The 22,837-nt window shown below is 46.2% G+C and overlaps 1 long non-coding RNA gene across 2 annotated transcripts in view; it reads left to right on the top strand.

The window, feature by feature from the left end:
• Window positions 1-7,762: 7,762 nt before the first annotated feature.
• The window catches only part of LOC135457444 (uncharacterized), a 40,291-nt gene continuing 25,216 nt past the window's right edge, over window positions 7,763-22,837 (top strand). The window contains exons 1-3 of one of the 2 annotated variants that reach the window (XR_010442734.1): window positions 7,763-7,859; window positions 7,946-8,036; window positions 8,465-8,527. This is a non-coding gene — a long non-coding RNA (uncharacterized LOC135457444). Of the gene's footprint in view, window positions 8,037-8,464; window positions 8,528-22,837 lie in introns of both variants that reach the window. The other variant, XR_010442732.1, reaches the window with a different exon arrangement.

The raw sequence follows: 22,837 nt of genomic DNA, 5'->3' as shown, positions 1-22,837 counted from the left end.
GAAACCCATCCAAACCCCAGACACTTCAATGCACAGAATGTTTCTTGGAAGTTTGTCATAAGAGAACACAGAAGTGGGACTCCAAGCTGTCCTGGCAGTTGTATGGGCTGTGAAATGTCTCAACTGAGCAATGGGAGAGACATTAGAGATTGGTAGAGTGCTAGAAATTACCCCAATATTTGATCATGAGAGAAACATGGCCTGCACTTGGGATAGCTAGGAGGGAAGAAGGATAAAAACATGGTGGTGGTGACCTCATGGGGTGACTGCAGCCCCTTGGATGGATACCTCTAGGCTTATTCCTGGTTGTCCCTGGAAGTGACATCTTTGTTTCTCCTGTGGTTTGGGGTTTATGGCAGTCCTTCTGCTCTGCAGGATGTCTCCCCTTCACGTCCCAGCAGGGTCATGCCCCCTCACCCACCTCCTTGCAAAAGGGCTTTCACCCTCCCCTCTATGACTGGAGCAAAAGGCTTCTGGCTTAGGAAGGAGGTTGCCATGGAAACAGAAGGCTAGATTATCCTTAAAGAATATTTTGTCTCTTTCTTTTAATTATTTACTAACTGTTTCAAAGAAGCAGAAAACATCTATCCTTCCCAAAGAGGAGGCAGAACACTAAGCCCCAGCAAGAACTTTGTGGTTTTTCCTGGGGATTTCTGCAGTGCTTCAGGTTGTGCAGCTTCTCCTGGCGAGAGCTGCCTTCCCCAGCTTTGCCTGCCTGCCTGCACACAAAACCTCTGTCATCACCCACCCACCTCCCAGACAACACCTGAGGACACCTTAGGATTTGCCCGGCATTTATTCAGCCTCTAATACTCACCACTTCCCACAAGGGACTGTACTACAGGCAATTCCTGCCAGGGTGCTCTCTGCTGTCATTAGCCTGATATTGCTCTCTTTTGTTCATTTGGAGTTTAGGGGTTTTGTTTTGTTTTGAAAGTTTTTTGTGAGGCCTGTGTTAAGGACTGCACACCTCCAGCCCTCTGTGAAATTCTAATGAGCTGAGCAGGACTTGGTGGGAGGGGAGGAACTGAAAACATTATTGAGCAGGAAAATTATTTTTGAAATAGAAGAAACATAAAGCAGAAAACCTTGAAGCCTTTCAAGGAATTTTGTATTTTTCCCACCAAAATGGCTCTCACATTCAAAATGCTTCCAAAGGGCATCACACAGGCATTGTGGCCTGGTTGGTCACTGGTGACTGAATCCTCAAGACCCCAGGCCAGCTGTCCACCTGATGAGGCACTGAAGATGGGTCCCAGGCAGTGAGGTGCCTGCAGGAAATATGCCCTGCACACCCACTGTACAATGAGAGCAAAAGTTGTCCTAACACTGGATCAGAAACAGAGATTTATTTTTAGCCAATGTAACTAAAAACTCAACATTTATTATGGAAGATATGGAGGTAAGTGGCTTGGATTCACTTGGGTTCATCACAAGAATTTCACAGAGGAGGAAAAATTAAACCCTCTGGATTTTTTAACTAGCTGTGATACAAAACACAGTGAACCTCATAGGAAGAGCTTGGTACCTTGCAAAGTCAGGCACCTGGATGTCTGCCACCCAGTTCAGTTTATCTATATGTGACCTGACTTTCCAAGTGCCTCCCTTCCCTGCTCTTCACGAATACTTTATGAGATCTGCCTTGCTTCTCCTTTTTTCCATGTTGTTTTTGTTCCTTGCTAGGGACTGGTTTCCAGTAGGAACTCACTATCTCCATATCTTCGAGTTATCACTCATTTCTTCCACCTCATTTAGATATATATATATTTCTTCTCTTGCACTTTTTCCTTCTTCTGCATATTTCCAAGCCCTGTTTACATTTCCTGAGATCCTGCCACACAGGAGCTGGAGCTGGCAATCTGCTATCCAATATTTATGCCTCCCAGCCACTTCTAGAGCAGATGTGCTCAGTTTGCAGGGAAGGAGCTCTCCCCCCCACCAAAACCAGCATCCCAGACGCTGGTTTGCAGCACACCTCTGCTTTTGCTCCAGCATCAGCTGCAGCAATAAGCACTAACAATCTGCCCTTCCCCTCATGCCAGCGATGGGGTTGTGAAGATGAGCTGTCCGTAGGGTTCATTCTCAGCCTTGCTTTGCGTTTCAGCAGCGCTGCTGAGCATCTTTCATGCCCATGGCATCAGTAAGTGCAGGGAGGACTCCACACCTCCTGCAGTTGCTCCCATGAGCAGCTGGGCTGTTGCCATGAAAAGCACAGCAGGCTCCAGCTCACACTCCCCCTTTGCTGTGCAGTGCTGTGGACACAGAGGAATACAAATCTTTTTCCTTAGTGGTTTTGTCTGTAGTCACCAAAGTCGACAGATACGACTCTCCCTTTGTCTCACGGTCCACAGAGCAGAATGATAGCAGAGGGAGAGGTACTGTTTTTCCAAGGACATTTTCAGAGACCAGGGCACTTTAACCTTCTGTCTAATGCTGCTTTAACTACCTGCATTATTTTGGAGAACTCTGAAAGATGCTGCAGCTGTGTTTTGTTATTTTGTTCTGTTCTGCTTCTGGTTGCTGGGGCAGTGTGAGTGCACATAGTGCACAACGCAAATGAAGCAGCTCTTCCTGCAGGCCTTCCCCTTTCTTTCCTCCAGCTGACTCATCCTGGATGAAATTTTTGAACTGTAAGTTGCCTGCTTGTGCTGACCACACTGAGGTAGGATTTTTCATAGTTCTGCTGCCAAAACTTTCTTTCTGTTCTTCTATTTCTTATGCTGCTAAGGGAAATAGCACTGTTCCTTCACAAAGTCTGTCAGAGTATCTTCAAAAAGCAGCCACCAGCACAAGCAGGCAGGGCAGCCACTCTTCCTTCACTAGAAACACTCAGAGAGGCTAAGATGCTGCTTCAAAACAAATGATCAGTGATACCATGGGCTCTGTGGATGCCAGTCTGAGGAGAAACTATATTTTAGTGAAACGTCTTTAATCCAAGATTTGCTCTTAAATTGAAAAGTGCCTGTCTAGAAGAGAGCCACCCACACACAAGGAGGAGAAGCGTCATGCAAGAACTCAAGGTACGTGGTCCATGCACTGGCAAACATTTTCATTACCCCACAAGTCCTTGGTCTAAGACTTGCTTTTGAGCTATCACAGCTTTGGAGATAAAGCACCAGGTGGATAAAGCACCACCTTTCCTCTAAAACTACCACTGTCATCCTCAGCTGCATCTAATAATTGCTGGGATAACAATGAAAGTGGGTGATCCCATTTCTCCTTTCAATTACTTCACCAACACAGTGAATTTATTTTTTCACTTACACACTTCTTTTCTCGCCTCCTTATCTGAATCACATGAAGGGTTCATTTCAAGATGATCCACACACATATTCTAGTTAATAATAGATATTTCTAAGAAGAAGAGCTGAGTGCAGTGTAAATGGGGTGGTATGGATAAAAGATCTGCTTTTGTGTGTATAATCCCTCTACATACATACAACTACCCCATCCTCCCTGTACACTAATATTTTTTGGTAATTTCTTTGAAATTACCTTACCCTGAATGTAGAGTTAATAACATGTGAGACTGTTAATCATCATTGGCCACTGATTAGTTTCTGCTGTTATTGTAAGCCCAGGCATAAGAAATAAATCAGGAAGGTAAAAAAAAAAAAAAAAGCAGCCAACAACAAACAACATGGCATTGAATAAAAAAAAAACCAGAGAGACTATTCTGAAAATCCCTTGGTGTCTGCTCAATATTTATTCATATGCTTCCATAGTCACTGCTGCTTTGTGTATATGCGTGGGCGCAGGCATATACTTGTTTCAGGGTGGTTGTGGCTCATAAACAGATCTCCCACTGGTCTCTTTTTTCAAGGATATATTAAAGCAGCCCAAACTGCTGACTCGGGACACTGCTCACCAGCAGAGCCCACAGCTCTCAGACAGGCAATGTCTGGGCAGCACTGTCTGTAACGAGTGGCAAAGGTCTCTGCACACCCCAGGGCAGTGAGCCCCACCCAGCCATGTACCCTGGGACAAGGGGCAGCCTCAAAGCGTGGCAGCCCGAGGGGCTGGGCACAGCTGGGCTGCAGCCTGTGCCAGTCCCACCTGCCTCTGTGGGCAGGAGAAAGAGGGCACTGGGGTGGCAGGGAGCTGAGCTGATCATGGCATGGGCATGAGGGGACCTGGGGCTGTGGGAGCCCCCATGTGCGTGTTTGTGTGTGTGCACTTGCACTGTTGGGCACCAGCAGGACCCTCCTCATGCTGTGTAAATTGTTACTCCATCTGCTAATCAGAGCTGAAACTCTGGCACTTCAGCATCATCCATTTGCTCAGGAACACAAAGAGGTCACAGATCCATGTCAAAACATGTTGAAATACTCTCCCTTTTTGGCAAGGATTTTCAGGCACCTACATTGGGAGGCCAGGGAAACGGCAGCCCTCCCTGCAGTAGAAACCACCAGTGTGCACAGCCCTGGCTGGGGTGGGAAAGCATGGCAGTCACCCTTGCACTGCTCACAGATTTGGAAGGTTAGTTATTGTCTACCAGATGATGGCTCCATCCCAGCCTGACTGGCAAAAAAACAGCCTTTCCTTTTAGGCTTCTGTGGACACAGCATTTTAATGTTTATTTGTGTCCAACCAGCCTAGGTAATAAAGAGGTGAGAGGGCCTGAGGGGAATTTGCATAAATGATGGAGAGATCTAAGGGTCTGGAGAAGAAGATCTGACTCCTGGCTTCCTATGGATGATTGACCTTGAGGGACAGGACACACCAGGGGTGCAGGTTTCTTCCCTCCAGCCTCACTCCCACTTGCTGCTGCATTCTTCTGCTCTGTAAATACCGCAGGAATCAATGCAGCAGCTAATGTGGCATTTTGACATCTGAGGGAGGATTATTTCACCAGGAGTTTATAAACCTGCTTCATCAAAAGCTCAGAGTCAGCAAGCAGATGCCACCTTGCAGCCCCTGCCTGTCTCCTGGTGGCAGTCCCAGAGGGACAGGCCCCACGTGCATGGAAAGCAGTGGGGCTGTTGCAGCACTGGATGAGCCCAAGCATGCAGGTAGGGAAGGAAAGAGGCAGCCTGGCTGGTTGTGTTGTTTGCTTTCCACTGGTAATAATGCAGTGGTATCATTTTCATGCTAAATGCTAATTTTCTGCTTTGCTGGCCTCAGAATAGGCTACATTCATATCCTTCATTGCAGCAATTAAAGGGCTGGGTGCTCAAGCTGAGGCACTTGTGATGAGCATGATTTTAATCAGTGTGCATGAGAGAGAAGGAGGAATGTGATTGCCTTGCTGCTGCTGTGGGAACATGTGACAGCCCATGAGGGGTAGGTAGGAGAGCCCCTACCCTGTTATGAGCATGTATCAGTTTCAGCTCAGCACTGGATAGGGAAGAGCAGGTTTGCCACACCTTCCATTTCTCTGTCTGGTCAGGAATTGCTGTTTGACTTCAGCAAAACATTGGAACAAATCCCCTGCTCCCCTGGCTCATGTTTATAGCCCGTGATGCCGCCCTCCAAGGTGCCGTGCACATGGCACAGAGCTGCTGTGAGACAGGCTGAGCATCACTTGACTGTCCCCTGCAGTGGGGAGGCAGGGCAGGAGGAGAGGGCCACACACACGTGCAAGATTTCCATGTGCCTGTAGGCAGAAGGATGGAATTCCATAGGTCCCGGCTGCGAGACTGCATCTGAGGCTGCTCTGCTTGGCTGGGCAGGAGAGTCCATTTGTGAGTGTCAGGAACAGTATTAGATGAAAGTACTTAAGCATTTACACTGTTTGCCTAAATCATAAAGCTCATCCTGCTGGATTTGCTCACACATCCCCTCTGCCTCTTCAGGTGGCTGGAATGTCCCTCCAAAGGGGAACAGGGACTGTGTCCCTTGAATCCTCACTGCTCTGCTTTTCCTCAGTGTGGCTCAGTGACCATGTTTGCAGGGAGGGGACCACCCTGCAGGGTTTCCCAGCAGAGCTGTACCTCTCCCTGCTGCTGCCACAGCACTTTGGAGTCATAGCAGGTAACATGGGTAAAAAACCCTGAGAGGGGGAGTGGGGAGGGACACTGGGCTTGGTTTCCCATGTCAAGGGATTTGTATGTGCAGGGATATCTGCAGGAAAGGAACATCTCAGGAGAGACCAAACTTGTATCAAAACTGCAGGAGCCACTGGAAGGGGGATAACAATATTTCTGGGACTCTACAAGCTTATCTCTACAAGCTTCCTAAGTCATATTTCAGCTCCTCCTTGAATGTAACCCAATTCCTTCCTACATGGGCAGGGACACCTTCCACTTAGACCAGATTGCTCAAAGCCCTGTCCAATCTGGCCTTGAATAATTCCAGGGGTGGAGCAAGTCCCTGTCTGTGTCATTTCCCCATCCCAGGGCCTACCTACTATTTTTGGCACCCAGAGGTGGTAATTGCAGACAACACAAAAATCAGAGGAGTGGCTGGTTTTGTTCTCTTCCCTAGTTCAGAGAAGATCTTGAATCTTTTCTCTGGATTAGCAACCATATCTCAATGCCTGTCCTGCTCTCACAGGTAAACTTTATCACAGACATTTGAACACTTACCCTGTTTCTCTGGAGGTTTTAACACTGTCGCTGCTCTCTGGTCAGGCAGAAGGCTGGGTATCCTTTGCAGTCAGTGGCAATCCTGGGCAAACAGCCCCCACATCCCTACAGCACAGCTTCACAGAGAGGAGGTGGATTCTTTCCTCCACTGAGCTCACAGCTCATGGCCAGCAGAACCCTCTGCCAGGCCCCATCTGACCTCTCTAAAAAGCTCCTCTTCTGTCTAGGCTGGCACTCAAGAAGGGAGGACAGATACAGTAGGCACAAGTGTGTCAAAGGTGTTTGTTCATTGTATAAAAAAAATCTGGTTTTGACCAGCAGCATCTGCAGCAAGCTGCTATTTCTCTTTTCATCATGGATAGATGGGCTTCCAGGGCTCAGGTACCTCCAGGACAGGGGCGGGACATGCTCACAGCGTGGAGGGAAGGGGCCACATTTGGGCCTGCTGCGCAACCCAAAAGTCCATGTCAGGGAGGGCTCACTACAGCACAGGGAAGAACAAGCAAGACCCTGGCTTGGACAGATAGGCAGTGAGTTCCCTCTCCCTCCTGCAGAAGCTTGGGTGACAAGGGAGGTTTCTCCCTCCCACTGACTGAAGTTTGAGCTGTGTATTCATGATAACACAAGGAGGAGGGATTGACAGCCACGAGAGATTTTTGTTGCTGTTTAGGATAGACCTCTCTCCATCTCTTCTTCTGCCTTTCCATTTATTCTGCACCTCTCCCTTTTTCTTTCTTCCAAACCCTTTCTTCCAGGCCAGCCCCCCTCTTCCCTTTGTCCTCGTTGTCCTTGCCTTTTCAGTAAGTGAGGAATTTAATAAACCTCTATGGAGACAAAACCAAATAGTAGATTCTCCCTTGCCTCCCTGGCTAGGATGTTGATGAAGTTAGTGAAGAGACATCTCCTTAGGATGCTGCTTTTATTTTATTATTTAGTCCAGCATGCACCAGGTCAGGACTTTGGGAGCATCCTTAGGGCTACATGCAGGTTTGCAATAAAAGAGCTCACTGTGAAGTCCCAGAGCAGCACATCCCCAGGCACCTGTCACCTGAAGGGACAATAACCACCCCCAGGCACTGCCCCACACACAGAAGGGTGGGCTCTGAGCAGCACCAGGGGCTCCCCATCACTCAGACAAGGCCCACCTGGAAACAGTTATGAAGAGAGGAGGGTCTAAGGTACCAGCCTCAGGTGTTTGGGTTTAGTAAGTAATGAAGGAACCTGAGGAGCAACTTAAAGAAGCAAAGATGCAGAGGAAGGGTTTCTCTGCCTTGCGGTGTGCTTGGCTGGGGCTATCCCTTGGTGCTGCTATCTTGTATCTGTGCCATCAGAGTAAATAAGCCTCCTCTTATGAACGCTGACCTCGAGCTGCGTAGTAAATTCTGGTGCCAGCCAAACCTGTGTTGGGTCTCTTGCAGCAGTGTGATCTTCTCACTATGGTGCTGCTCTATTGCTTTCACCACAAGCACCAAAGGCTGTTAGATGCTTTCCTTTGGGACTCAATTCCAGGTACAGTACAGCATCTGGTCAATTTTTTTTCATTGCTTGCTCTCACTCCTCACATTTCAAAAGCAGCAAAGTTTGCTGTTATGTGTTTTGCCATGTTTTTACTTCAGAGCAGACTTAATCTTCATGTTTTCCTTTCTCTGTTAATCTGAGGATTAAGGAAAAGCTGTGAAAGTATGATTTGAGCTTTTAGAAATATTCTCTACTTTAAAATTAAAAAAAGAAAAAGAAATTAACCTGCAATGAGCAACCCTTTTTATTTAGAACTGAATTAATGAACTCCCACTGAAGATGGGCATGTTGGGCATTAATATATGTATAATTATGCAAAACCACTGTTATGCCTCTAATGAAAATTAGATTCTACCACTGAGGCTGTGTTTGGCGATAGTGTATATCTTCATTTGTGCTATATTTATTCTTTTTCCTAGCTGCATGACCTAGGATTACAGTTGCTATGGCGATAAGACAGTTTGTGAAGGAAGGAGTGAAAGGTAAGTTTGTGTGTCTGCCTGTGCTGGGGGGGGCTGGCAATCTCTGTCCCCTGTGCTGTGTCTGCCTCCTGCTACTGCAGGCACTGAAGGGTTCTGTTACACAAGTGATGGTCATTTCTCAGTAACTCAGGGGTGGGTGTTCAAGCAGCAGAGCAAATCAAGTTGGTTTTTCCCTTCCCAGCAGTGTGTGTGCATAACCAGGCCATGGGTTTGCTGTGCTGGGACTGTTTTAGTGGGGTGGGGGAGCTGATCCTTTTTTGCTGCTGGCCTTGGAGGGGTTTAGAGGTGGATTCTGGGGCTACTGGGGACCAAAGTAAAACCCTTGAACTGCACGTCTGTGTTTGTTGTGCTGCATTTGTGATTTTCTGTGCCCTGGGCTTGGGGCTGGAGGTGCTGAGCAGATTTAAGAGATGTGTAGCTGTGGTGAATTTGGCAGAGCTGGGTAAACAGCTGACCTTGATGATCTTAAAGATCGTTTCCAACCTAAGTGACTCTTTGGTTCTATGAGTGACAGCTTTGTCTCACTTCAGCTGAGTTACATTACTAGGCCTCCTGCTGGGGTTTGCTTTGTGGTGCTTGTAGCAGGAGATGCAGTGTTCCCCAAACCTTCCCAGAGCCAGTGCCACCTCCAGACCTGGACAACAGGCTCAGGAGTTCCTTCAGTAAGTAGTTGATAGTGGAGGAGAGTCTGTCCTTGGTGCAGCTTTCTTTGTCGACCAGGAACACACTTCCCTGAGCACAGCTGCCCAAACCTCTGTGTCTCTCTCAGCCTTAGCTTGCCCTGTATGTGTGGGACAGGCTTCCCTGGCTTCCTGTCTGCCTCTCCCATCCTGTTTTCTCTGTCTTCCTCTGCACCCCTCCATCAAAATTGCCATCACCCTTTGCTTTAAGCACCTGGAATGGAATTCTTACCATGTGAAATCAGGCTGGCCAGCCTTCATGATTGCAAGACTGATTCAGGCAGATTTTTTTTTGCCTTGCAATTGTCTATTTCAAAATGGCTGGACAGCTTCTTTTTGTCTTTTTTCCTGAAGGAGCAATGGCTGCTATCACCAGCAACTTGGGAACTTTTCACTTGATCCTCCCAGAAGCAGTGCTTTTGACACTGTTTGCAGCTCTGGGTAGTGTTCTTCTCTCAGAATCATTGTGAATTAGCATATTAAGGGCTAGTGAGTAAGTCTCAAGCTCCCATCAATTGGTTTCTGTAGCCTTGACTATCTCCTTGGACTTGCTAAACTTTTAATTAGGTATAGATTTTCCCCCAGAGGTCTTATAACTTGTTTAACAAAAGACTAAAATGTTTTAAAAGAGTCTCTCCTCTCCTGCCCTGCCGTGCTTTGCATTTTTCCCCAAGTAAACTCTGCCTGTTTGCAAATTATCAACAGTGCAACCCCCTTAATGCAGGCAGACAGTGCTCTCTCACTCTCTTGGACAGGGGTAAGGAAAATGAGCTGTCTGACAGGGACAATCCTGTGCTTGTACTAGTCTGTCCCCTTGAGGAAAACTCTTCCAAGCCACTGAACTTTGCTGGGGTTCTCTCCATGGGCAGTCACCCTCTCATCCATGACAATCAGCATCCATCAGTGCCTGCGTAAAATGCCTGTGCTTACAGAGTGCTGCACAGCTGGGGGAGGAAGTGGAAAAACCTCATGGGCAGTGCTCATTGGTGATTTGGAGAGCAGGGGGAGTTCTTGTCAGCCTTAAGGGAAGGGTGGGAGCTTGAAGGATCTGTGTTTTAGCCTGTTGGAGAGTTGCTGCCACCCTCTCATGGGGAAGGTATCCTTGTGGCTAGCACATTTTAGCTCAAAAGCTGGGGAGGAGCTGGTACCCCTGCTCCTCCAGCAGAGTCTGTCTTCCTTCAAAACCCCAGCATCATGGGGCTGAGGGCAGAACAAACCTGAGGGACTGCTTAGCAAAGTAAACTCGCTTGCATCTCCTCCAAACCCCAGGGCTCAGAGGTGCTCAACTTTCCCCTTGAGGACTGTTGTAAAGTGATGTTAAATGCAGCCTGAAGATCAGGAACATGATTCTGTGTGCACAGCCTGGAAAAGCAAGGAAGAATAGAGAGCTGTACAAGGGGATGTGCAGCTCAGACAGATGAGAAGGAGCAAAACAAGCTCGCTCACATTTTTGACTCCCCTTCCTGAGATGAGGAAAACAGGATTCTGCCAGGAATCCATCCTGGCTTAATCCTGCTTCAGCTGTGCTGTACCTCAAGATGCCCTTGCACAAGAGGTACAAGGCTCTGCAAGTGGAGCCAAGCAATTGTGAGGGATGATGGTTCTTCTAGTTTGGAGGTGTCAGTGAGGTTAAATCAGCCTCCACCCTGCATCAAAACTGCTTCTCTGGGAAAGGCTTGGTCATCCTCATAGGACACTCCCTTCTGAGGGAGCAGAATCACAGAAGACCCCATATGCAGGCTGAACACACTTCTTAGGGAATTCTGCTGCCTTCCTCGGGCCTGGGTTAAAGATGTGGAAAAAAGCTTCCCACCCTGATATGGTCCTTGGTTTTTCTTCTGTTATTGATTTTTCAGGTAGGCAACAATCAAGTTACAAACCCAAGGGCAGTCAAGAGAGCCTTTGGGGCCTTGGGACAACTGGTTAAGGGAGCAGGAGCACAAGTAGTGTTCTTATCTGTCCTTCCAGTTGCAGGGAATGATGAGGGAAGAAATGGGAAAAGCCAGCAGATAATACAAGGCTGCTGTCACTGGCAGGATGTTTGGATTTTGATCATGGATCAATTTACATAACATCAGGCCTGCTGGTGATAGACACAGAACCCCTGATACAAAAAGGGGAAAGGATCTTTCCACAGGAGTTAATCAGACTTGTGAAAGAGGTTCAAACTACCTTAATGATGGTGACAATAGGGTTGGGTGTTTATGGGTCAGAATTGAGGGGAAGGCCAAAAGCCAAATAACAGCCAAATAACTGCTGCTTGTGCCTTGGGTGGGTGTTCACTTTGCTGGGTAAAAAACTTGCTGGATGAACAACCCCAAAGCATGCTGGTGAATGGAATTGCATCCAGCTGGGGGCCACTCATCAGTGGTCTTCCACTGGGCTCAGTACTGGATCCAGTCTTTAAAATCTTCACCAGTGCTCTGGACAAGGGGATTGAGAGCTCCCTCAGTCAGATTGCAGACAACACCAAGCTGGGCAGGAGTGTTGATCTGCTTGAGGGAAGAAAGCACTAGAGTGGAATCTGAGCAGGCTGGAGAAAAGGAGGCTCAGGAGAGATCTTGTTGCCTTCTACAAGCACCTGAAAGGAGGTCATAGTGAGATGGGGATTGACCTCCCAAGTGACAAGAGGAAATGGCCTCAAGCGTGCCAGGGAAGGCGTTAATATGAAATTAGGAAACATTTCTTCACCAAAAGGATTCTGAAGCACTGGAACGGGCTGCCCAGGGAAGTGGTTGAGGTACCATCCCTGGAGGTATTTAAGAGGCATGTAGATGTTGCACTTGGGGACATGTTTTAGTGGTGGACTTGGCAGTGCTACATTAACAGTTGGATTTGATGATCTTGGATGTCTTTTCCAACCTAACTGATCCTGTGATCTCAGCTATGAGATGAAGCTTGCCAATGCAGCCAATGTCTGAGGTGAAGGTGAATGCCCAGAAAAGGCAGATTTATTGCATGACCCCTGGGGTTTCTGTTTAATGCTTCAGGTTGCCTTCCAGTAGGAAAGTGTCAGATGATAAGCCCTTTGAGGGGAGGCATTAAGCCTCTCAGGCTTACTTGTGCTGTGGCTCCAGCCCAGGTCAGCAGTGTAACAAGTCATCAGCACTGGGCTGAGATTTGGCAGTGGTCTGACAGCTTTGGGCTTTGGTTTAGAGCTGTCAGTGCCAGGTTAGAAAAATCAATACAGTATTAAGCAGTGTCTTCATCAGCCTCTGACTTTTGCACCTCTTCCCTTAGCCTTCTGCAGGGCAGTATTGAGGTGGGTGAGATGTGTGTGCACACAAACTTGGAGTGCTTCAGGCAGCTGGGTGGATACAGAGGGCTGGAGGCAGCCTGGGTGATGTCAGGCTGGCCTCTTCTCTGGAAGAGAACCTGCTGGAAAAAAAATCCCAGCAGGTAATTTCATGATTTCTCCTCTTCTTCTTCTGTAAATATTCAAAACAAGCATTTAAAAGGGAGCAGCTGCAGTGGATGAATTCTGAGTTGTCATTGTCCTTTCAGGAGGACAGCCTAGTCAGCACTCCAATATCCTTCCCCTCTCTCCAGCCCCCTGCCACCTCTGTGTGCTGCATCCTCGTGCTGCCAGGGCTCCATAAAGAGCTTACAGACAGGGATGCAGCAAACATATGCTGTGCCTGTAATCCCAAATGAGCTACTCAGGTGCTTAAGGACAGAAGCTGTTCCCAGTAGGAGCAGTTGGACTGATGCAAGGTGTTCATGGGGAGGGATTGCATTGCCATCACAAGTTGGGCCTCTAGGAGGGAGGAGTGGGCAGCAGGGTCAGAAGAGGTTGCCAGAGGTTACATCTTCAGACATCAATGCAGCAGCATGGCTTCTTCACAGTCCTTGTGCTCAGTTCACACAAGTGCCATCAAATGCAGGCAGGTCACACTGAGGGCCAACAGGTAGCCAGGAGCTGTGGATGGAGCTGTGAGGGTCTGTGTTCTTGTCAGAGAGATGAAAGAGCTGGCAAATTCTCCTCATTGCAGGACACAAGGAAGTAGTGGCACTTGGGAGGATGCAGCTGGCTGATGAATTTCCCACCTGCTTTGTAACTACAGTGTTTGCAGGCAGGTTAGCAGCCACAGAACATATCAAAGAGGTGGCAGCTTGGGGCCTGGGGGTGTTTTGGCATTTTTGTTCTGTTTAATTCAAGAGCCATGAGATGTTGTGATGTCCCTGTGCATCAGATGCCTGTACTCTCAGGTTGTCCCAGGTCAAGTTTCTTCCTAGGCTCAGTTCTGGGCCAGCAGGGATGTGGTGTCTCCTTACCCTCATGGGATGATGAGGGGTTATGTGTTTGAGAGCTGCAGTGAGTTGCCAGGAAGGACAGGCTGATAATCTGCATACTTGCTTTTGCATTTCTATTCCTTCTTAGTTGGCAAGAAAGAAGTAGCTTAAATATCTCAACCTGTTGATTTTTATAGTGCATCCTTTTTCCTTATCATATGGAGATAGGAAGAAGAAAGGGATGCAGGAAGGACAGATGGAAAATGAGATGAGGACTGCAGTCAGCTTTAGTCCTCTTTAAATAGCAGTTTACCAACGAGGGCAACTCCTGTGACTCCACTGTGTCTCGTGAATTTGTTTGTGATATGAAGCACACAGATCACTTTGAGTGCTGCTTTGTTTTTAAAAATTGGAATAAAGTTAAATCCATGTGAAAGATGGAAAGCCTTTCTTAACCCCAAAAGCAAAGGAGAGAGTTCAGAACAGCCTACTCTGCAATATAGTAATGTACCCCGTAACCCTTGTACTCACTGCTGGGAAGTGTTTGACACCCTGAGACTCCTGCTGAAAGCAAATAATTTGTGCTTACACATTGATGGATGCTGGGAGCATTTGGTATCTCTTTTCCTGTATCGTTTTCAAGCTCCTATTGTCTTTGTTCTTTGGCTCTTATGTCTCAGGATAAATTCTAGTGGTGAGCTTTTCCAAAAGTGAGAGAGAAGCAGCATGTCAGCTCTTCCTGTATCAGCCTCTTTGGCATGCCTAAAATACAGCACCTTCTACAAAGGACATCTGATTAAATTAAAAGATGGCAAGCTTGGAACCAAGCTCCAGATCATTGCTAAGTAAAAGCATGCTGTAAAACTAACTCCCTGTTCCAGCAAACCACTGAAAGCAGGACCTCTGCAAGATCTGTTTGTGCTTGATGTGTGAGAGCTGACTGAGAAAATCCAGGTATTTCAGAATATGTAATATTCACTGATATTATGCTAAACTCTATGCTTCAGGCCCTTAGGCAATTCCTATTTACAAGAAGCCTGACAAGACTAACAAAGACTGATGCTTTTGCATCATTTACCTTCTCTGTAACATCAGGCAGTGGTCACAGGAAGACCAAACTGTGTGAAGGGCTTGACCTGGGACAGTGGAGCCATGCTTTGCCAGGGAGCTGTGTGTCTTTTTCCCTTCCTCCTGCCTTCCTTGTGCCTGCCAGAGATGTTTACAGGAAGATGAAATGAACTGGAGGTTGGCTGATCCATGACAAGGTTTAGAGTTCCTGTTACAGATGAGTGAGCAGCTGACAGAGTAAATGGAGATTACAAGGTTGCAACCTGGACCTCTGGTTGGGTAATTTGTACATCTTCCCTACAGGGGCAGGTTGAGGTGCCTGGAGAGGCGGGGGAAATCCTTTTTGGAGGTGGAAACTTATTTTTTACTGTCTCTCAGCAGCTCCCTGGGAACCAGAAGTAGCATCCATGCTGGGGTACCAGGGGCATTTCTGAGACAAGCTCAAATCCACCAGCTCAAAAAGCAAACCAAATAGCCTGTGCTTTGGGATAGCAGCAGTTCAGGAGGGAAGGCTGAAATAACTGAGTGTCAGTTGGCTCCATTTGTGTGTCTGAAAGGTGGCTGTAATGATGTCACACTAGTGAGGACAGTGCAAGGTGGGGAAGAAGGGAGGGAAACGAGATTTAGGGTGGTGAGAGCAGATATAACCTGGAGTAATGATGTGGGAAACAGAGCCTGTGGATCAGCAAGGGATTACTGCTTTATTAACCTCTGGATTAGTGTCCCAGGGCTGGAGAGTACAGAATAGACTGTACTGAAATATTACTTATCAGATGGTGCTGACTGACTCGTATCTGTCCCAGTAAGCTCCTTAGCTGAGGAGATATTTTCTGTGTTCAGGATGGTGTGCCAGAGTAAATAGCTTGGAAAGGGTTGGCTTTTAGGAACAAGAAAACCAACATGGAGATGAGAAATTATAAGAGGACTTGGAGGTGAAGGAGTCGCACAGCAGTTGTTCTTCCTTGAATTGGAAGGGCTCTCTTATTTCCAGATAAAGTCTCTCAAGACATAGCTGGAAATCTCCAGTCTTTGATTATGATAGCTTTTATTCCAGCATCTTTCCATGTTCCTATTTATATTTCAAAGGTGAATTCAGACTAGTCAAATCTGCTTTGTCTACAGGTTTAAAATGTCTGGGGATATAATTTTAGCCACAGAAAACAGTCACCTTATCGATATATCTGTGAATAAGGAAGAGAAACAGACTGTGTAAAGGAAAGAGGGCACATGTACCTGCAGCTATCCTGTAATTGTGCTGTGAGGCTGGAGGAGGCAAGGACAAAGGTGGCAGAAAGTGATATTGCTTCACCAGGGCCTACACCTCACTGTAAGCCAGTTCCTCAAGAGACAGGAGTGTTGTGATGAGACACCAGCACAGGTATCCCATTTATTTCTTGCTACTAGCTATACAACATTCTCAGGGAAAAGGATATGGAAAGTGACTTGCCTGGGGAACCTCTGGCTGGGAGGAAGGATGAATAATACTTGTGTTTCTATGGTCTTCTGAGCCTAGTAAGTGTAAAGAGGCAAGGGGCTCCCTGTAAGAGGAGTTCTGGCTCCAGTGCTGTGATAGGCTGTAGGGGGATAGAATATAAGAAAATCAAGATAGTGTAGAAAGTCATCTTACCCCTAAGGAGTTGCAGCTTGGCCAATTATCAAAGATTAGGAACAGGCCTGACTTTACCAGGCCACAGCATGTAAGCAATGAGAAGAAGAGTGCTATAAAAGAGTGGGGTGGCTGCTTGAGAAGGGAACTGGAGTCAGTGGCTGCTTTGTGAAGAAGAAAGAGTCAGTGCTCTGAGGAGCTGCCCACAAGAAACACCAAGAAGGTATGAAACTTTTGTGATAAGGAGGCAACAGTATGGAACCCCTGCAATAAGATGATAGCAGTAGGCCATTAGCAGTGCAGTGTATTGTAAGATAAAGGAAGTTCCCAATGCAGGGCTATTAGCCTTGCTCTGTGAAATAGATTTAGGTTCTACTGTATCACAGGTGATGTTACACTAATGTTTTAAGCCTTTATTTGCAAAGGAAAACCTCTACACATGGGAACCACTTATAACCAATGCACTTTGAGGCTTGAAACAGCAAATCACCAGAATTAGGGCTTTTCAGCAGAGCTGACTCCCCCAGACATCCATCATCAAAGGTTTCTGACTAAAATGCTGGTCACTTCAATATGTGAAACTTGTTATGATGCAAATATTTGAGAGCTGGGCACTTGAAGGCAGTGAGGAAAATGAAGAGCCACCTAAGAGCAAGGCTCCTGCCTGTAATGTGCATTTTGTACTGGAGAATGCAACAGAAATTTTCCATGTGAATAACACCAATTACCATCGTAATTTTGGATGAGTGTGGTGGCCTGCCAGCAACCTTTGTGCAGATCTCCAGTAGCTAGAGGGGGTCATGCACCTTTACTAGCTAATGTGATCCACAGCTGGGAATATAGTACCACCTTCTCCACACAATCACACTGGAATATGAGGGACTTCATTCCCATCATGCTAGTAACTGCAGTATTTAGAGTAAAAGCAGCCACATCCTGTTGCCTGACTGGCCTCTCTCTGAAACTCTACTGAGTGCTCCTGGCCCAACAGAAATGGTAGAAGCAGTTTTGTGCTTGAGCTGTGCTCATACCAGTTGTTGAGAACTACAAATCTTCTCCAGGCTGCAGTGACTGGTGCTAAGCTTTGCGGACACTTTTGAGGGAAGGCAGATGATTCAGAAATGAATGTTGACCACTCACTGGGTATCACCTGGGCCCTCTCTAAGGCTAGTAGAGACATTTTGTTGCCAGAGGTACTATATTTTCACTTAGAGGTACACTTAAAGGCTGGGTCATTGGTGATGCTGCAATATCTTCCCCATGAGTTTGAATGTAAACCTCACTGTTCCTCTGAATTTCACCTAGTGAGAGTGCTGACTTGGCATTTGTTCTGTAATCCAGCTAGAACAGTTGCTTTTCATTTTCCTCTCTCTGACTTTGCCATATAGTTTTATTGTCTGTGGTTATACAACTTAGTTCTGAAGTGAAGCCAGCTATATTTCAGCTAGATGAATGATCCCTATATAATATGCATATATGGCTGCAAAGTGCTTCAGATAAAAGACGCTAAAAACCACAAGTTATTATTTTGCCTTTTTCTGGGTTTTGCTTTGTCACATGTTATTTAGTAGCTTTGCTGATGTTCTGTCTCAATGCATTGCTGAATGAAGTGTTCGGAACAGTTTTAGGACTGCTGGTGCGTTTTATTAATTGCTTTTTGCAGGTTGTTGCTCCGTCTGTTTTTAAACTCCTTGTTTCACAGACATAATGAAAAATAAAAGTTTTAAACTGAAGTTTTAGCTATGAAGGCAGGGAGGGAAAGAAAGCTCAGCAAAATATTTGGCCAATGTTAAGCTCAATGTTGGGGATGATGTCATACCAGAGACTTTTCACAGTGGGGTAGAGGAATAATAATAACTGAAAGGGAGCACAATGCACGGTGTTCCAGGAAGGACAGAATATGCCAGTAACCCATATGGGTCTCTGACAACTTCTCAAAGAAGGGTTTTGTAGACTGAGATTTGTTCTGACAGCAGTGTTTTGAAAATGTTTAGGACCCTTGCCATCACATTTCTTTTAAGTCTGATTGCCTTATGTGACACATTCTCAGCTGCTCTAAGTTGCTCCCCCTTCATCACTCAGTGATGTCTCGTCGGTGTGCATCAGCAGAGGATTGACCCTCTGCTTCCAGACATGGCCTTGAGCTGGGCTGGGATCTCACCACAAGTCATTATGAGCCAGATGAGAGTGCGCTGAAGAGAAGACATAGGCTTGTGATAGCTTGTGGTGAGGACTGACCCAGTAAGTGGATTTTGGATCCATTTATTTTGGATTTATTACTAATTCCAGTTTCTCTGTATGATTTTTGTCTCAGCATATATTATCTTCTGAGACAGAAAATCTTGTAGCTACTGAGACCTCTGTGCTACCCTTTGTAAGAATTGGGCTGATATTGGTTCTGATGTACTGGCCAGAGCCATTGTAACAAATTGCACTCATCCTTCCAGAATTCCCCTTGTAGATATTTAATACTCATCTCTGCTGCTTGTCCTAAGGTTACTGTGTTACAGTTATGTGCTGCTTAGTGTTTTATCATAACTCAGGTATAAGACTTTCTCTGGGAAAGACCTTTTGGAATGTCCTTTGGTATCCATTAGGATGAAATGTGCCACAGAAATGCGAATCATGTCACTGGCTGCCAAGGAGCACCTGGCCTCCAAAGGGTGTCCTGCTGCCTTACTGAGAAGGGGGAAGAGAGGCCAGAAGGGCAAGGCAGAGGAGAAACTGGATTTTCCTTTTCACTTAGAGGACTCTTACTGGCAGAATGGCATGGCTGGTGTTACAAAACAGCAGAGAGCTAGAGTTTGGAGATTTTATGATTCAGTTTTTGATGCAGTTTAGTCAATTGCCAGGTTGCAGAGTTCAGACTGGGGCATCTCTTAACCCATGCCAGAATACTCTGAGTCATCTCTGTAATAAGTTTTAAAAAGACATTTGAATTTTTTGTAAATTTTATATTATCTTCATCCAGTTTGAATTTCAACTTATGATAGTCACCCAAGAAATGTTATTACTGAGTAAGACTTTGTGTTGACAAGCTGCATCTTTCCCTGAATGGTATCCTATGCACCATATTTTAATTTTTGCCTGGCTTTAGGTCAGAGTAAATTTGGGTAAATTTGCTTCTTAGTGCTTCAAGGATTCCAGTGCAGATATTAATTTCATCAATATGAAGTGCTACAGCCTACAGCAAGTCTGGCCATCACAAGGATCATGAACTAAGGACATTTGCTATGTGGCCCTAGAAAATAAATCCTAATCTTCTAGGCTAGACACAGGCTTCAGGCTGTCCTTAGACTAAAGGAAATATGTTCAAGTCTTGCCAAATGGGGATTTGCCCAGTGACATTGGGAAAGCAAAGAGTGGACAACTCTGCCTTTATATCATGTATATCTTGAACCTACCAATGCATGCATGGTAATTAGGAAATGTGCAGGTCTTCAGGCAAGAATTCTGATTCATTCAGCCTTGCAAATGTCTCCCTAATGGAGTTTGCTTGAAAGTGGAAGCTCTTAAAAAGTACTGCCTGATGTCTAACAGTTAAACGAATATAGATGGGGACAAGTGTGCACTATGCTATGATTGAGGATTGTTCACCCCATTAAAACTCAAGCTTATCAGAGAAGGAGCCTTTCCCTTGGCAGAAGTGTTTTCCAACAATATTAGGCATGTCCATCTTACAAGATGTCACAGCTGAGAGAGGATTTGAAAATATTATTCTTGCTCACATATGTGAAGCGTGTTGTGTAAAGATTTGGGTGCATCTGCAGTGTTTGCTCATTGATAAAGCTACACAGATTATTTAGCAAAGACTGTTACACTCTTGCTAATACTGTATGTGCTTCTAATATGTCAAGTGCTATTAAACAACTCTGGTGTTGTCAGAGACCAATTTTTATGAGAGCTGCAATGAGATACTTCTAATCATGTGTAGTATAATCCCTCCCTGTCAGGAGAACATGTTGTGCCTCTGAAGTAAACATTCCTGCATAAGTGGAATACTGTCTTATACTTTCTCTCAGCCAGTTGGCCCTTATGACTGCACAACTGCAAGTGTACACGTGCATGCAGTGTGGAGAATTGACAATGCCTCTGTGGTAATGATTTTAACTAGCTTTGCATCCAGTTTTGAAGCCTTCTAAATCCCCTCAGTAACAAAGTCCATTCTCTTGTTTGTTTGTTTGTATGATATGTGGCCAATAAACCATATTTCTGGCAATTGAAAGCTGTTTTGATGAAAGGAAACCCTAATATCAACTATGCTGTTTGCTTTTTGCAAATGCTTCTTTCTCAGGCTCTATCTGAAAAGTGACTTGGCCTAGAAGTTCAGTTTTGCAAGAATCCTTGATGATATGCTGGCATGAAGCATGACTTCAGATCAACTTAGGAAATGGGTTTTTTTAAGCATTTGCCAAGGCTTCTTCAAATTTTTGTAATACTGACTGCAGACCTTAAAGGCAAAATTTTTCAGATCATCTGGCACTTACCTAACTTTTCTCATCCTCACTGGCTTAGATTTCCACAGAGCAAACTCTGGAGAGCAGCAAAGCCAGCCTCCCTCCCTTAACACCCTATCCAAAAATTATTCCTTAGGCTGGTGGTGCTGGGCTATGGAAAAGGGAGTGATGTTCCCAAGTCCTGTCTCGGTTTACAGAGCTGGCAATTGTTCAAGCTGCACTCTTGCAGACAGATTATGTTCCAGTAGCTGAACACTTGGGTCCAAAGTGGTTATGTGTTCTCCTAGTACTCTCTGTGAATTTGGGGAGCTCTGCTGAGCCATTCTCCCTCTACAGGGGACTGCTGTGCTCTGCCCAAGAAGTAGTGGAGTTTGTGAAGAACCTTAGCCCAGTTTCACATTCAATGGAAAAATTAACGTCTAATTGCAGATTTCTCTAGATCTCTAAACTAATTTCCTGCACATAATATTTCTGCAAAGTGGATTCTGGAAAATGTTCCTTGTGCTTTAACAATTTCAGAAATAACTTCAACTCTGTACAGTGATTCTTCAACAACTGTACAATGGTACAAGGTGCAGCACAAGGGTCTGAAATGGCATGAAAATAATGTTTTTTCCTATGTGTGTCATTAACAGGTTATCTTCTTGGTGTTGCTAGATCAAAAAAGTAATGTTATTTTTTAAAAGGATAACCTGTTTACTGCAGGAAAAAAAGAAATTCTCCTTTTCCTCTCATGCACCATCTTCTTGCCAGGAATCTATTGGCTAAACTGGAGAAAAAGGCTGGGGGGGAGTGCAGAGTAAGAGAAAGTATGAGGATGTGCAGATTGTATTCTGTATCTCTTGTGCCTCAGATGGTGCCCTTCACAGCATTGCTTTGTGTCCCCTGCAGCTGTGCTCTGAGCTGAATCAGAAGCTGCTGAAGCAGCCTGGAGTATTCTTTCTCTTAATAAGAGCAGAAGCATATCCAGCCTGCTTTTCTCTTGCTTTCCCTACCTACCCTTCCAGCAGAAGAGAAAACATGAAATTAAGTGCGTCTTCTTCCCTGCATAATGCCCTGCAGCCTTCCTCGGATCTTGCTGCTTAGCCCACTCACACCACTACGACAGTTTAGATGCAGGAACGGTTTTGTGGTATGAATGTGAGCCAAGGCCAGGGACTGCAGGTGTCCCCATGTCAAGAAACAAGAGGCCATCCCCAGTGCAGTGTCTGTGCTCTGCTCCTTGCCCATGCTCCTGGTGGGCTGTGCTCAGTCAGTCATGGTGACTCCAGCACGGCCTCCTCGCACAGCGTCAATGTGCCCACTGTAGCACAGCTGAGGTTTCTCTAGACAGTGGCAGGAAGCCCAGCTGCAGCCCACAGAGGCGTGCCCCAGGTAGATTAAGCCACAGGCAGGAAATATCTGTGAGGAGAGCAGGGAGGCTCAGCTGTCTCCATGGTGTCCTGCTCGCTGTCACCTCTGTGGAAGCCAGGCCTGCACTGGCTCCAGTCTCCATGGTGTCCTGCTCGCTGTCACCTCTGTGGAAGCCAGGCCTGCACTGGCTGCAGTCTCCATGGTGTCCTGCTCGCTGTCACCTCTGTGGAAGCCAGGCCTGCAGGGACAGCAGCGGTGTCCCAGCTGTAGGCCCAGAGGAGCAGGGAGCTGAACAGCCCTGAGCCCCATCTGCATCTATCAGTGAGAGCAGCGCCTGCTGGGCCTGAGGCAGGGAGGCTTTGTTGCAGTCTGTACTGCTGCTGTCCCCTCCCTGCGGATGGCATTGTCACTGTGTTGTCAGGGTAGCGGATTGCTGATGGCTCACTGCAGCAGTCAGCGTGTTGCATGTTGCAGTGCAGGCCTTTGAGGCCAGACATTGGGAAAGACAGCTCGTAAAGGGAGATCATTGTTGGCACAGCTAGGGCTGTAAAAATGTCAGTGGGAGAAGTGGCCAAAACACAATGGAAAAAAAAGAAATTTTTCTCCAGTTGTTTGCCAGGAGATGATGTGATTCTCTAGTGTGGTTGCCCTTTGAGAGAGGGTGACATCAGAGGCCTGGAGATTTAGCCATGGTTCTCCTCTTTACCAAAGGACACCCAGCTGTGTTGTTCTTGGACCTGTTCTTTCAGCTCCACTCATCTCCAGGGTATACAATGAGATAACTTCCCACATGGAAGTGCTTTGTCAGGCTAAATTCAGTGATGTCAGTGATGGCACAGAGGTGATGGAGGGCATCAAAAGAATGTGTGATTCTGTTGATTCACCAAAATTTGTGTAGTACTGGGGAGTTCAA

The sequence above is a fragment of the Zonotrichia leucophrys genome, chromosome 1A, assembly GCF_028769735.1.
Source record: "Zonotrichia leucophrys gambelii isolate GWCS_2022_RI chromosome 1A, RI_Zleu_2.0, whole genome shotgun sequence".
In the NCBI taxonomy this organism is placed as follows: Eukaryota; Metazoa; Chordata; class Aves; order Passeriformes; family Passerellidae; genus Zonotrichia; species Zonotrichia leucophrys.
Note: the sequence above shows the minus strand (reverse complement) of the source record. Positions and strands in the feature narration are given on the sequence as shown.